Below are 10,511 nucleotides of genomic sequence, written 5' to 3'. Positions count from 1 at the left end.
CTTGGGTTTGATCTCCAGCACCACATACATTAAAAAAAAAAAAAGGCAGGCTTGTAAAAACATTGGCTGTGTCCTCTTCCACCTTAGTTACCTGACCTGGCATGAACAGTAAATACTTGGAATTAACCCAGGACATGAAGCTGCCATAACAAACACTGACAAAAGAAGACTTGTTCGAACTGCTTCAAAAAGTGGCAAGAAAGATGGGATAAGTAAGTGCAAAGTGAGATGGAGGACTGTGAGAGAGATGAACGGCAATGTGTCTATTACTGTAAAAAAGTTTTTAAATGTTAACATTCACTGTATTTTTATCATATATCATGCCAGTTATAAGGAAAAAAGAAATATCTCTAAAGACAATGAATACACAGTATAAAAAGCTGCTAACAGATGAACGCTATAATACTTTAAAACAAGCTTAAAATACTTTAAGAGATGATACATAACATGAAAGGATACCATAAATCAAAATTATTAAAAAAAAATTGTAACAGTCCCAGAAACTGTACAGAAGTTAAGAGACAGATCTCAGGGAAAGAATCAAAAATCAAAGAAAAAAATCCACTGAAAGGAAGATCAAACTAGTAGAAATAAGGGTTATAAAAATAATAGGTACTACTTTAAGAGAAATAGGCTGGAAATTTTAACACTTTCAAAAGAAGTAAAAGGACTAAAAAGTGAAAGTGACAAAACACTGAAGATAAAGAAGACCCAACATAAGTACCATAAGTACAATAGCAGTCTTTTTTTTTTTTTTTCTTTTTACAATGGCAGTCTTAAAGAAGAAAACTAAAGCAAGGGAACAGAACAAATATAACAGTAATTAGGTGCCTCATTTCTCTGAGCACCTGCCTTCCACTCTTGAGTGCATCCTGTATCTCCCACAGATAAAACCTTCTCACACCTCATTTACTGACGCATTTTGAAAATTATTTTTCCTTGAAGAATCAGCAAAACTGCATATAAATTTAAAAGGGTGGGTTAAATTCCATATTTCAGCTTGTGGACCCTCAGACCCAGCCCATCACATCTTACTTGGCAACACAGATGGGGCGTACAAAAAGAGGTATCCTTTGTGACAAAGTTTATTTGAAAAAGTAGAAGTGAAGAGTTGGGGAGAAACTGGCTCTGCAGAATGAGCTTTGGCAGAGAAAAAGAGGAAAAAAACAGATAAAAGAACCCCTAGAGGACACAGGGTAGGCTGTTGTGAAGAAAGCCAGGACAGCTAGGAGTAAGGTTTTCTGATCAGGATGCTCTTGGTAAAATTTTAAAAACTACATAAACAGCAAAGGTTCTATATTTTACCAAGTTTTTATATCTTTCATTGTTAGGCTTTTGGTTACTAAGAAAAATTTGTTTTAAAAAGATTAAGTGTTGGCCTGTAAAATGTTTTCAAAAATCAGTTTATGATTGGTTATTAAATAGCTATTGTTGTAGTTTATGACTCAACCTACATATCTGGCATTACCCATACATAAGAAAAATCAAGAGACTGTGGTGTTAAGCTTTAAAGTTAAGTTTATATGGAGTTAAGACAACAAAAGTTTAGGTCAACCCATTTGGGACCCCTCCCGTCTCTCAGGGCTATCCTATTCCCCATTCCTTTTCTCCAATAAATTTTCCTACTCTTAAAAGAGAAAAGTCTAGTACATGCAAAGTAACAAATAAGTGCTTCCTTTTACACTATATTTAAAAGCTAAACAAAGTGGTCAAATATTTTGACATATCTTTAAATTTTGTCTTACTCTTAAAAGCTTGATCTATATCTATTGCCTTTAATCGAATAAGCATTTTGTTACTGTATAAATGAGACACACTTTACACTTGTATTGGGTAATAAGTCTATGTGTGGTCATTAACACTGTTTCCTAAATTTATAAGAGTTCTAAAGATTTCCTTTAATTCTTGTCAATAAAAAATTGATAATTCTATATAAACCTGTTAAAAACATCTACATTTTGCTTTAAGAGTAAAAACTAAATAAATATATGCAAAGATTTCTGTATAGCTATGATGTTAATTATTGGTAACCTCATGGTATATTAAATACATTTGTGTTTTCCCAAGTGTATAGGTCTTTTCAAGACATAAGAGTTGAAAAAGACATTTTATTATACTGATGACTTCCAAACTACAGCTGTTAACGATGATGGACTTTTTCAGGTTTGCTTTTATGGGACTGCTATATAATTGTATTATGATAGTGTGATATGCAAAACACATGCAAAGTAAAATGTAAGTTACTTTATACAGCTGTATGTGTAAGTTACCTTATACAGCTGAGGCAGTGTCATTACAATGATTAGAGATTAGGCATTAATAACCTGTGAAGTATGTTTATAAAGTAAACAAGCACATTCTACTTAAATGACACTCTATTAAGAGGGAACAAATTTAGGTAAATGTTTCTCTACGCCATTTAATATTTTAGAATCAGATAAAGGTGGTTGACTAAAATGGAAATTTAAATGTATTTTTAGAGATAAAAAAGACCTAATAAGGGCCGGGGATATAGCTCAGTGGCATAAACACTTGCCGGGCAAGCCTGAGGTCGAGTTTGATTCCCAGTACCAAAAAAAAAAAAAAAAAAGACTTAATGATTCCAGTACAATAATGCCAATACAACTGTTCCAGTACAATAATGCCAATCCAACTGTTATGCTAAGATGCTAGTTTGCTCTTGATTTTAAATTGTCCAAGTAAAACTTTGTAACTATTTTTTAAAAAGTGTAACAATAATTAGAAAAAATGTTTCTGATATAGAAGCCAAACTATTTGAAACTATACAATGAAAGTGTAAGTCAGAAGCCTAAGAATACTGAGTAAGAATAACCAAAACCAAGGCATCTTATTAGAATCAACTGGCATTGAGGCAAGCGATTAAATAACTTGAGAAGACAAAAGTGACTGTGGTACTCGAGTAACACATTTAGATTCTCAGGGCAACTGCACCCACCTGGTTGTAAGGCCACAGGAGAAAGCAGGGAACAGAGACCCCACAAGCCCTTCCTGAAAACAAGCTTCTAGCACCCCTGACATAAGGACTGGGGGTGATCATTAAATGTACAACTACTTTCAGAATTCAGACCACACAATACTTCACAAAGAGCAGATCGCTCCAGTTATGGCTCAAACACTTTTTAAATGGAGGGCTAACAACTACGAGATGTCCTGCCTTCTTGTTCTTCTGGCGCTGGGGTCAGCAGAGCCTATGAGCTTTGCTGCAAGGAGGTGGTCACCAACAGGAACCCAGCAGAGCGTGGCAGCCTGTCCCACTGGTTAAGGAAGCAGCTTACTCTACATGAATGACTAGAAGCCATACCCCTCATGGCCAGAGAGTAAGATCAGAAATATGCAGATGGAAAGGCTGCAGTGAACCCTACAGTACTGGACTGAAAATGGAGATGTGTGAATAAATGTGTGTTTGTCTCTATATTAGTCAAAATTCACAGATCAAAACACTAGAGATGTGTGTATACTCACATAACTGCACACATATGCATCTGTGTGTATTCATATACATGCATGCATGCACTCACTTCCTGGCTCTGTCCCCTGAGAAGACCAAAAGCAATGACACCTCACAAACAAAAAACCTATCTAGGGCTGGGGATTTAGCTCAGCGGCACAGCACCTGCCTGGCAAGCGCAAGGTCGTGAGTTCGATTCCCAATACTGGAAAACAAAACAAACAAAAACACCCCAAAAAACCTATCTAATGTCTGTATCCTAGCCTCAATACCATCATCCAGTACAAGGAATCAGGGCTCCTCAGACAATCAGCTGCTGATTCAGAGGGCAAAGAAAGTAAAAAGTGAGTCTGGAGATTATTTTATGTCAGAAAATAAAAAAGTTTAAAGAATGAGGAAGACATGTCAAAAACACACAGGGGCCACCAGAAGGGGGGCACCACTGACTGCATTGGAGCCCCAAAATAAATAATGATAGTGAAAAGATATGAATCTATGAATCCATGCTGATAGTTATGACTAAATGCTAACTAATAAATGTGAAAGTAATGAAAGAATTAAAAAACCGCCAGTTGGAAACCATCAGAAATTTTTCGTATTTTTTTCATTTTTTTGAGACAGGGTCTCACTATGCAGTTCAGGCTGGCCTTGAGCTCACTCTGTAGCACTGGCTGGTCGTGAACTTGCCTCAGCCTCCCAAGTGCTGGGATTACAGGTGTGCACCTCCACACCCAGCAACCATCAGAATTTTATTCAGGAAAAAAAAATCATCAATGGATGCTACAAGTATATGGTGAAAGTTTGTTGAGGAACAGGTCATTTACAGTTCCAAAGTATTTCTTCACACAAAAATTTTTAGGTGCTGGGGATCAATCCCAGTATCTCATGGATGCTAGGTCACACTCTAGCACTGAGCTACACCTCCAGTTTGAAACATTTATTAATTACAATGGGGAAAAGACTAACCCTGGCAAGCACCAACTTAGAACTAAGTATTCAAGATCTCACTAGGAAGGACCAAATCAAAACCGTATGCATCCTGATGGACTACACTAAGACCACACAATCACCTTTATGGTATTCCTCTCAAAAATTCACAAGGAGATACCAGTCAAGTCCAAATGGAGGTAAATCTACAAAAATCACTAGTTTATACTCATCCAAAAGGAAAAAAAAGAAAAAAAAAGAAAAAAAAAAGATAGACCTGGAGAGAATATCATCATGTGCACCCAATAAATGCTTGGGGGTCCCAGAGCTGTGCACGGAAGGAAAAGTCTATTGTACTGAAGAGCAAAGTAACTCAAAGGGATCCCCTGCACTCAACAGACTCCCACAAAGGACGCCCTGGCTGGAGACCTAGGAGAGAACCATCAGCTGCTTTTGGAAAAACCAATTCCAGCAATCAAGCAGGTATCATGCTTCTCCAAGATGACTGTAGAAGAGGGAGAAATGTCTCTTTACAGCAGTATTACAAAAGTCTACAGCCATACCACCCTGACCGTGCCCTATCTCATCTGATCTCAAGCTAAGCAGGGTCAGGTTAGTAGGTGCACGGGAATATTACTACTAATAAAAGAGGAAGTTCTTTTTAAGAGCTGTGGAGCCAGATATGAGTGATTATATGTTTTGTGCTTCCAGGTGGCCATGACAATGCGATCCATGCGGCTAGAGTTTACATACATTCCCTTTCATCCCTAGCATCAGTGAACCTGCCCCATGTCTCCTGGACATTTCCCATGCCCACAGCTGCATGGTGAATGTTGCTAAAGGAGGGCCTTAGGGTGGTTGCACATGCAGGAGTCCTTGTGATCCTGAAAATGTTTCCAAAAGTTTATGCTCAAGGGCTCTGCCTAATCATAGTTCTGCACGTGAGTTTACACTAAACATTCTTTGGCTCCATTGCCAGAGAAAATCTGGACAAATTCTACCACTTCTTGGCCTCAAAAATCCATTTCATTATCTTTAAAATAGAACCAGTAAAATTTTCTGTGTTTACAACTACTGGAACAAATGCTTGAGATAATATGATTCAGTTAAAATAGTGAATTTAACCGAATCCTGATACTATGATTAGGTTAAAATACAGATTTTTCCGATTTACTGAATGCTTTATCTATCACCCTTTAGATCTCACTTGCAGTAATGTATAGCATAACATACACAGAAGGCAATAGTACTAATAAATCAAAACACCTTTACCTTTCAGGTCGTGAAACTATTCAACTCTATTTTACCCATTACCTTCCAGCCATATTACTTTGCTTGGGGTTTTATAAGAATCGTTTACTTAATGTCTGCTCAGTTCATGAAAAAAGGTAACAAAGTAAAAATCACTTAAATATCCTACAGAACAAAACAATCACCATGCTATTTTCACATATATTTAACTCTAAGTACTCTAGTTAGGTAGGCAACAAAAAATAGGACAATTCACATGTTTGCAGCTTAACTTTACTTAACTATTGAAAGATTGAATATCCTTTTACAGCAATAAACATATGTCCACACCATTGCTAACAGAGGCACAATGCATAAATGCAATGTGGCTCACTTTGCCAACTCCCACCAAATTTTTGCTAATCATAATCTGAGTGTGTATGTGTGTATGTATAACTTGGATTTTTTTTTACTTAGCAAATCTTCTTTACTGAAAGCTGTAAACTTAAACAAATATTATTCTAGAAAATCCTAGCCTGTATATGTCACATGCAAAACACCATTAAAGAGTTAAAAACAAGATTAAGATTAAAATAGCTCCTGATTTCCTCTGCAGCTTTTAATCTAGAAGAGAGACAGATAGACACATAGATAATGAGGAAAGAAACTACTATAAGGAGAACTGAATGTTAATTAAGCATGGTTGGGTAGTTTCACATAAATTGTGATAAATCCTCATTTACAATAATAACTTTGTACAAATAATTTTTTAAAATGACAGAAAAGAGATAAGCATACTGGCAACCCCCACGGTACCATGCTAGTTCTTTTTTTTGTCGTAATAATATGTAATGTTTTTACAGCCATTAAAATAATAAAATATCCTCAGAATAATCCTGTGGAGATCACCGATAAGAAAAATGAAGCCGAGAATAAGAAGGTGAATGACAGGAAGTAAACCATTATTAACTCCACTGGGGAGTTAATATTTTCTCAGGAACGCAAGTTTTATGAATGCAAAGATCTGGCCTCATTGTCCACTGACTCCTGATCCCTTGAATATTGCTGGCCACAGAGATCGGTGTTCAATAAACAGTGGCTGAATACATAAATCCCAATCTTATAGATGCAGAAACTGAGGCTCAAAAGACTAAGCTAAATGCCCACGGTCAGAGGACTACTAAACTAAGGCTCAAACTTGGTATCTTTTCTTGTCCTAAAGTCTAGCTATTAGCTGAAATTTGGAAATCATTTTGTAACACTTAATGGTACAGAAAAAACTGCTTTGACTGTATAATTTGCATTCACCTTTAAGTTTTAATTAAATCAAATAGAAAATATATGCAGTTATCTTAAACGGGGTCAGCTGAATAACATACCAGGTATATGACAATGTTTAAGTCTGCCATTTTAAGTGAGACAGAAAGTGAACTGTTTTGTTACATGTAAATTGAAAATAATTGCAAAAACTAGAGCAAAATGTACGCACATAATCTCTTATATGAGGAAAAAAAAACTCCAGGGATTACTTAAATTGCTACTTTGCAGATAAATGCTGCAAATCATACACTATCCATTCATTAAACTTAGTTACTCACAAAAGTAGATGCAGAATCATTTTTGAGCTGTGGGCCACCACTTGATTCTAACTAATATGCTGTTCTTTGAAAAACAATGATTTTCTCTTTTAAAAAAAATCCACTTTAAAACAATCCCCATTACTATGAAAAACTAAAATATATGTATTAAACAAAGCACTATAACACAAACTGTATTCCTCTACAGAAGTCCAAAACATAGCAATAATTAAATAAATGTAGAGTTCAAGAAACCAAATGTAACTTACTTTCTGTCAAGTGATAATACTTTTCCAGAATATTTATATTTCCTATGTTGTATCTATTCATCTATTCATACACACTACCACTTTCAAACCTAAACTCACAGTATGAAAATACTGTATTTGAAAGTAGGACAATTCAGAAAGTCCACCACAGTAAATACACTGTAAAATAATATTCTGAACTGAAAACTACAAAGCAGCAAGGTCTGAAGTGCATCTAAAGATCTTGTTTATCTCCAAGAAAAACTCTTGCCAATTTATTAAAGTGTTTTATCAATTGCACTGTTTACCCAACAAGAATAAAACCTTAAGAGGACAAGAATTCTGGAGGTTATCTAGAATTTAGTCTCATGTTTTTCCATTCATTGCATAGGAACAGTGGAAATACATCCAGAAAAACATTCAATTAGCTCTGGGAGTTGAGTTTGGTCTTTATCTAGAAGAGGTGAAATTCAGGGATTAAAAAGTTCAAATCTCACTGTAATCAATGGCTCCAATTTCCTTTTGCACTGTCTTTTATTGGAGTATTTCATAAATGTGAGCTCTTCCCTTCTCCTGAATTCTAAAATTATGCTAATAAGCATTTCTGAGAATGTTCTATATAAAAGTTTTCTAAGTACTAGCACCTAACTTCATTTCAGTTCCTATCAGCCCTTCGATGACATCCTCATTTTATATATAATTAAAGCTCAGAAAAGCTAAGTAATTTGATCCTGGTTAAAAAGATGTCAGAGAGGAAGTCTGCATCTGAACTAAAGACTACCCCAAAATTGTACCCTATTATTTTTTTTTTGGCAACTACATACTGCCCTTATGGTGCATTCATACTATGGACTTTCGCTCTTTATGTTTCTTAATTTTTTCCTACATTCACGTTTTGAACAGCAATAACTATTTTGTTTGCTTTTAAAGAATGCTCAAGTTGTTTACATGACAGACTGCGGAAGTATGGGCAATTTTTAAGAATTCTCAGATTTTCAGTTATAAAATGGCTATCAAAATTGACTATTTCCAATTAAATGCTTCCATATGTTGATCTATTTAATCCTTAAGCAGCATGCCTATAATCCCAGCACTGGGAAGGCTGAGGCAGGAGGATCATTGCGAGTTCAAGGCCAGCCTGGGCTACAAAGTGAGTGCAAGGCCAGCCTGAAATGCATAGCAAAACCCTGTCTCAAAAAGATCCCCCCCAAAAAAATCCTTACACAGTACTGTATGATTGCTATACTGTACCCACTGTAAAGACGAAAAAGCCAAAGGACAGACACTATCTAACTTCACCAACAAGAAGGTTACAAGCTGGTTGAAGAAGAGCCAGGCTTTAGAAACCAAATTATCCTGCCCAGAGTACCTACTCGATTAATGTCAAAACTACCCCTCTAGGACTAAAACATGACTACACGAATTCATGTTCATATAGTTGGGGAAATGCAAGAATCAACTCCCAGCATTATTTCTTGGATTTGACACCAAAAGCACAGGAAACAAAGGAAGAAAAAAAAACAAAACAAAACAAAAAAAAAACAGACAAATTGGACTATTTTAAAACTTAAAAACTTCGTGTACCAAAATGACAAGATCAACCCAGAAAGGCTACCTGCAGAATGGGAGAAACTGATCTGTAAACTACATGTCTGAGAAGGAGCAACATCCAGAATACAGAAAGTTTTCCTATAACTCAGTCACAAAAATCAAATAAACTTATGTTAAAATGGACAAATAACTTGAAAAGACATTTCTCGAAAAATATACAAATGGCCAACAAACAAGAAAAAATGGTCAACAGCACTTAATCTCTTAAGAAATGCAAATCAAAACCCACTAGGATGGCTACTAGCAAAACAAAAAAAGGAAGCGCCTTTGAGAATGCTGAGCTATTGGAACCCTGCATGCTGCCCGTAGCAAAGTAGGGAGAGAAAATGGTGCAGCCACGAAGGGAAACTGTATGGTGCTTCCTCAGAACCGAAAAGCGCTGCTAGTATCTGACCCAGCAATCCATTTCTGGGCATAGATGTATCTCCAGAACTGAAAGCAGGAACTCACATGCCCATGTTCACAGTAACAAGTAGCATTATTCACAACAGCCAAGGCAGATGAACACACAATGGATCAACCAGTATTTAAAGTAAGTGAAATGTGTCAAATGAAACGGGATGGATGAACCTGAGGACGTCATGCAAGTGAGAGAAACCAGTCATTCAGACAAACACAAATACTTTATGATTGCACTTACAGGAAGTAGCTAGTCAAATCCATAGAAACACAAGCAGACAAGTGACTGCCAGAGGGAGCTATTTAATTGGTACAGTGTCAGTGTGATAAAATGAAAAAGTTCAGAAGATCTCTTGCACAACAGTGTGAATAGACTTAACACTAAGCATCCCTATCTTGGACTTTTTTCTTGACCTGATACAGTGTTCAATGGTCATAAAGGATAAAGGCAGGGGACAGAGAGAAAAGCAAAAAGCTGAGCTTTAACAATGTAGAAGAAATTAACAACAAACTAAAACAGCTAGCCCCGCAGTTTCATGAACCTATCAATGATCTTCTTAGCCCGGAAGTACTTTGAATCTCAGGGAAGATATCCTACTGGCAGGCAAAGTACTAGGTACAGTGCCTAAAGGCCCTCTGGGGGTGATTTTGGCTCTGCCACTGATCATTCTGTGACCTTGGTAAGATTTTCATTCACTGACTCCCTCCTCCCCTCATTCATTCATTTATTCATTCACCAAAAAACCTTTCACCGGAGAGGACCTGGTCAGCCTCTCATGGACTATGGGGAGCGATGAAGGAAAAGCGCTGGCCCACACCGCACAGCTAGGGCACTGGTCGCCGGGCCAGCGGGTGGGACAGGGCGGCGGGGTTCAGCCCAGGGGGCTCGGCCGTGCCCGATTTACGTAAGAGCCCGTGGCGCCGCTCGGTGATCGCGCAGCCCCGACCCCCGCTCCCTCCCAGAAAGCCGTGTCACCCCGGGGTCCCGGCCCGCGGTGAGGTGGTGGCGGCGGGCCGGGGCCGGGGTCGGGGTCGGGTCGGGTCGGGGGC

The sequence above is a fragment of the Chinchilla lanigera genome, unplaced genomic scaffold (genome assembly GCF_000276665.1).
Source record: "Chinchilla lanigera isolate Chin_1 unplaced genomic scaffold, ChiLan1.0 scaffold00095, whole genome shotgun sequence".
NCBI classification, from domain to species: domain Eukaryota; kingdom Metazoa; phylum Chordata; class Mammalia; order Rodentia; family Chinchillidae; genus Chinchilla; species Chinchilla lanigera.
This window is presented reverse-complemented; position numbering follows the sequence as displayed.